At 54.0% G+C, this 6,000-nt stretch overlaps 1 protein-coding gene across 5 annotated transcripts in view; it reads right to left on the reverse strand.

Moving 5' to 3' along the window:
• Positions 1 to 5,368, reverse strand: part of IL1RAP (interleukin 1 receptor accessory protein) — a 49,120-nt gene extending 43,752 nt beyond the window's left edge. Inside the window, exon 1 of one of the 5 annotated variants that reach the window (XM_031505632.3) lies at positions 5,175 to 5,368. The gene's annotated coding sequence lies outside the window, so the exon portion shown is untranslated. Of the gene's footprint in view, positions 1 to 4,854; positions 5,087 to 5,174 lie in introns of those variants that run through there. The other 4 variants (XM_085587801.1, XM_085587800.1, XM_085587802.1 and 1 more) reach the window with 4 other exon arrangements.
• Between the last annotated feature and the right edge of the window lie 632 nt (positions 5,369 to 6,000).

A 6,000-nucleotide genomic window follows, 5' to 3' on the forward strand; every position in this document is an offset into this window, starting at 1 on the left:
GGCAGCTATAACCACAACTCACAGGCAGAAAAAGGCCAAAAAAAAAAGAAAGTCAACAAAAATTCCCTCTGAGAAGAAAACGTCTTTCTTGCCAAGCAGCATAATTGTTACAAATATATAGTTAAACAACTCCACAACATCCTGTCAGCGCTAAGGATAAACATTTAAGTCACAGTTTCGCAAGCCTTTGCACACAAATTGATCAAATACCTAAGAATCTTCCTCAGAACACTGGGAAAATCTCGCATCCCTCTAAATAAACAGCGTCAGGCCTAAGAGAGGCAAGATACTCCACCACACTTTTATTTCAGTAATGCGAGGGATTAAAGAAAACTGTGAGGAAAACAAACAAACAAAAAAAAGCAAACCCAGCAGCTTTCCCAGATAAAGAGAGGTATTAAAACTTACTCTTTTTATTTGCTTTTTTTTTAAAGCCTTCTTCTAGTTCTGCTAACACCTTGGCTTAATAAAGCTGAAGAGGCTTCTTAAGTATTTGTGTAAGTGAATGACTGATGTTGTATCTTCAGCTGCAGCACAGCAAAGCTGTCCAGGGAGCTGCATGGGGAGCCCAGCTCCATCCCCTGACCTGGCACTGCCAGGCTGCACCCAGGAGCTCCCACCAGCACCCAGAGAGCCCCCAACCCATGGCCACAGCCAGAGCTGCAAGGGTTAAACAGCAGAGCTTGCCCAGCCTTGCCTAAACAAGCTGTTAGCAAAGAAAAAGAGTGAGTGGGCTTGAAGGCAGCCTCAGATGCTCCTGAACCAACTGGAAACTCTGCCATGGCAGCTCAGGGCTCTCAGTGCCCGTGATGGACTTGGGATGGGAGCGCTGGAGCACGCAGGGCTCCTGCCAGGCAGGGCACGGGTCTCCTTCTGGGAGAGCTGGGAAGAGCTGGTAGCTCCTGATGGCCCTACTCTGAGTGGGATTTACAAGCTAATGGCTCTCTGGCACCTTCTTAGTGTTCCCAGGAGAAGAAGCCACCTACCACTTCCCTGACTGAGCCCAGGATTCATGGAAATGTCTTATTCTCTGCTGGAAATAGAGCATTTCAGTTAACAGTCTCTTTTTGTTAACACATGTAAATGTAAAAAGACTCCATAAGAATCTATGTAACTTTTTCATCTAAATATCATGTCAACACATAAGAAGACAGAGTAGAGGGAGGGAGAGGAGGGAGGAAGAGGGAGGGAGATCCAAACACCAGGGACCTTGAATCCACTCACTGCAAAAGTTAAGGACTGAAATAATTCTCATTTACTCATATGAGAAAGTGAAACTCTCACTTTCTCACTCTCTCCTTCTCTTTCCCTAACGCTCTCAGATACTTCTATCTTTAGCCAATTATCCTTGCTGTAATTTTCTTTAAATTGTAATTGGATAATCATCCAGACTCAGGGGAAACCTTTGTCGGAGGAACTCCTGGGGATATACTCCCATTTGAGGAAACTGAGAGTTGTTAGATTAACAAAGCACTGACTAAAGACATGATTCTTCACTTGTAGTGAAGATACTGTTTTACAAGCAACTATTTTTAGAGAACCTTATAACAAAATATACACACTTGTACACTCATTTTCCTGTATTTTATTTTCTGTAAAATCAGACTCCTAGATTATGAATATCATGTTCTGTGCATGTGTCTTACTGGGATCTCTGGGGCTGAACACAGTAAACACAGTGGCCAAGATCGAAATTCCCTAAAGCACAGGCAGGCACCACTGAAGTAAATTCCCCAGCTCAGTTCCCTTCCTGCATCTCTGAGCTCATCTGGCTCAGTCGCGTGCAAAAGCCTCACACGGACCAGCGCTGTGGCTGGGAAACGTCAGATTAGCCCTCTGCCTGGCAAAAGCACTGCTGGGGTGGGGGAGAAATCCTAAAATACCTCCCAAAAGAAGCTGCTTTGTTCCGGTTCAGCAGCGAATCTCAGCCGCATGTTTTGCTGATGGTGGAGCAGAATAAAGCAGCTACACAGACCGTGGATGGCAGAGCCCCACCTGCACACACAGAGCCTCCTGCAGGGTGTGAGAAGGGTCAGCTCAAGCATGGCACACCTGAGCCAGCTCTGCCTCCTTCTGCCTTCACATCTGTCCCACCCTGCCCAGCCACAGATGCTCCAGCTGCCCTCCAGGTACAGAGCTGCCACCAGCCAGGCTGCATCAGCCTGGCAGCACAGACACAGGCTCTGCTCATGGGGACACTGAAATCCATGAGCTGTGTCAAGAGAAAGAGAGGGGAGGAAGGAGAAGAGCAGAGCTCCACTGTAGAACGTGTTTTAGTTCCCAGATAACGTGGCGCTGTTCACAGATTTCAGCTTATATAGGCTTTTCCCTATTTCTATTTTTAATTCCCAAAGCACTCCCCATTACTGTATGGTAAAGAAAGAAAAAAAGATATGAATGCGTTCACATGCTGATACAATCTTCCTAACTGTCCACCTGGCTAATGCAACCTGTGCTCTGAGAGCCAGGCTGGGGCACCTCCACTCCCACACCACCAGTCACAAGGGCTTTATGGCAAGTTTTTGCAAGTCAGAGTCTTGCTGAAATGGGAGGACATTTGACAAGAGAGGGGACCCAGGACCCACGAGGGAAGAAACATGAATCATGTGCCTGCCAAAATAATCAACAGAGAAATCCAAGCAGAAGTGAGGAGAAGGAATAAAAAAACAATTTTTGGACTCTTATTCTGAAGGAATATAATTCTTCCTCCCTAGAGCTGGCATCTGGTTCATTCAGGTCTTGAAGGAATAAGGTTAGGACAAAATCTTTCTGCCTCATTCTTCCTGAATGCTTATTTTAGAGCTTAAAATTACAGCTCTGAGGCCAGCAGGGAGGCATTTCCCACACCTCCAAGTATCCAGGCTGCTACACCACTCCCCCTACCCTCTTAAGTCTCTCTTATCTGTGTGTGCTTTGTGGTGCCAGGTGGTTTTGGGTAGCACTACCTGACCTGGGGATGAGGCTGCTGGAGCCCAGAGCAGGGCAGTACTCATCTCCACTGTACATGCTCATGCTCAAATGCAGAATACCTGCACAGACCAACAGTGTGGAAAGGGAGAGCCCAGAAGTGTTCATATGCAAGCTTTCCTTCAACACCCTGGAGGGATCAGAGGACCTTCTGGATTCTGGGGAGGCATGGACAGACATCATCAAGCATCATATCAAATGCAGACCCTTTGAACTTAAGCTAGAAGCAGAGACTTGAAAAGCAATCCCAGGGCTGTGTGGATGCAGCCCTGCCCTCTGCCTTGCACAGAGGCATGGAGTTAGAAACATAACCTCTCACCCCACAGCCCCTTCCTCCAGCTCCATGCAGCAGCTCCCACCTTCCCAGCTTAACACTTCCCAGTCATTGCAGTGCCCTGCAGGCTTCCACCACCCCAAGTCCTCTCAGGCTTACTCTCCATGTCCCTCATTATCCTGCATCCTTAGCTGCTCCTCCAGACAAGGTGTTCCTAGCAACAACACCATGCCTACGTCCAAGGAAGAATATCTGGTGTTTAGAGTTTAATCCTCTCTGCTTGCCCCCTCCTGCTCACCACAGGCAGGCAATGGAGACAGAAAGCAGGAACCTTTCCAGCACCAAGCCTGCCCACTCGAGAGCCTGTGGGCTGGAGTGATGCTCTCCACAAAAACAAGGGATGCCTTTCCTGCAAGGAATACAAGACAGCAAGTAAATCTTCCAGAGCTGCCAAAAGCAACCTGTTATAAATGACCCTCTAAGTTATGAGATATGGACTCTCCACCATACAGTTAATAAATAACACTTCACAATCCTTCTAGGTATGGAAGCTTACATTGGGTGACACTTCTGCTTGCCCGAGAGGGGCACAGTTCAGGAAAATAATACTTTTTAATTACAAAGGAGGTAAGTGTTTTTAAAATACAAGGAGCTTGCTGTAATCTCACAAATCCAGAAATGAAAAGCCTTTCCTAGGACAAAAAAACCTGAATGCATGGGAAAAAATCTATCATTTTATAAAAAAAGAAAGATCTCTAAAGCCAAACCAGAATTTTATCCACGCACTATAACTAGCTATTCACAAAGCAGAAGTCAGGATGAAAAGAGTGTGCATGTGACAGGGCATTTATAATCCAGTTTACTGTGATATCCTAAGGCCCCAAGATCAGGATTCTGTTGTGCCAAGCACTGTACAGGCACGCTGCAAGAAACCAGTCCAGAGTGAGGAACAAGCACTGCCACTGTAACAGGGGAAAGCGACATTGGCACAGAAAAGGGACACCTGAAGTAGTGAAGCACTGATGGTCTCCTTTCTCCCCCTTCTTTTTTAGGAAACCATCCAATTTCCCTGCAGATACACCCCTCGCAAAATAAAAAAAATAAATAAACCTCCTTCACATAAGGGGGCAGCTGCCCCCAACAAACACAGCAAAGGCCATCTTGCTGCCAGCATCAAATCGCTTCCAGTCTGTTTTCTTGGACACGTCTCTTCCACTTTATTTCCCTGCTACGGCTTAAGCCTTCCTCTCCCCACTTCCATTCCAGAAACCCGTTTGACAGCAGAGAGCAGGTATCAGAGGCTCAAGAATTTGCAATCCGGATGAAAATCAAAGTTGCATTTCTCCGCGCGTGTAGCGCTCCAGCCAGGAATACCCAGCTCTGCACGGCCCGCGGGAGCGAATGGAAGGAAGCAAATCCCTCCGCACGCCGGGGACCGGGGGCACGGCCGGCCCGGCTGCGGAGCGGCGGGCACAAACCCGCGGTGCCGCAGCTCGCTGGGTCCCGCACACCGCGGGGTCGCCGGGGTGCGCGGGGGTCCGGCCCCGCGGCCGCACCGGCAGCATCGCGCCCACCCCCGCTGCCCATCCCCGGCCCCGCACGCCCGCTCGCACCGTGCCCACCAGTCCTCCGCCGCTCCTGGCCGCCGGGCGCTGCTCCTCGGGCTCTCCCGAGCGGTTCCTCTCCTTTCCTTCCCGTCTCCCCCCGTGCCAGCCGGGGAGCGGGGGCCGCTGCCGCCTGCGCGCCGCCGCCGCCCGGCTCCCCCCGCGCCGGGGCTGCAATCCGCCTCCTCCGACACAAACTTTCCCTTCGCGTGCGGCGAAGTTCACGGCCGGGGCGGGGCGGGACAGGCTCCCGCGTCCCTTCTCCCTGCCCACGCCCACGCCTACAGGAACACGGGCGTCCCCCCGCACCCTCGGGCAGCGCGGCTCACCTGAGGACGCGGGGAGCGCACAGCGCCGCGCTCTCCTCTTCTTCCTCTTCCTCCTCCTCTTCCTCCTCTTCTGCCTGCTCGCCGTCGTGCCCGATCCGCGCCCCCGGGCTCGGCTCCGCTCCGCCCCGCCCGCCCCTCTCCCCGCGCTCCGTGCGCGCTCGGGGCGGTCCCGCCGCCCGCGGGGTCACTGCGGGGCCGGGCCCGGGGCCGGGGCAGGCACGGCACGGCACGGCACGGCACGGCACGGCACGGCTCCGTCCCTCCGCAGCTGCCGGGCCGGGCCGGGGGAGGCGGGGTGCGAGGCGGGGTGCGCGGGGCCACGGCTCCCTCTCCTGGCCGGAGCCGCCCTGCCGGCGGCGGCTGCCGGGCCGAGAGGCGCCCGGAGCCCCTGGAGCCGGCCCGGAGCCCCTGGAGCCGGCCCGGAGCCCCTGGAGCCGGCCCGGAGCCCCTGGAGCCCGCCCGGAGCCCCTGGAGCCCCCCTGGAGCCGGCCCGGAGCCCCTGGAGCCGGCCCGGAGCCCCTGGAGCCCCCCTGGAGCCGGCCCGGAGCCCCTGGAGCCGGCCCGGAGCCCCTGGAGCCGGCCCGGAGCCCCTGGAGCCCCCCTGGAGCCGGCCCGGAGCCCCTGGAGCCGGCCCGGAGCCCCTGGAGCCAGCCCGGAGCCCTTGGAGCCCACCCGGAGCCCTTGCGCACTTTCGGCGTGGAGCGGGCTGGCGGACACAGCCATGCCGCTGCCGCAGCCCCTGAGCGCTCTGCGGGCCACCTGCCCCTAGGAAAGTAAAGTTTGCCATTCTTCTCTCTGGTGTGCTGCGATTCCTTCCTAGTAATTT

The sequence above is a fragment of the Lonchura striata genome, chromosome 9 (genome assembly GCF_050655825.1).
Source record: "Lonchura striata isolate lonStrDom1 chromosome 9, ASM5065582v1, whole genome shotgun sequence".
Taxonomy (NCBI): Eukaryota; Metazoa; Chordata; class Aves; order Passeriformes; family Estrildidae; genus Lonchura; species Lonchura striata.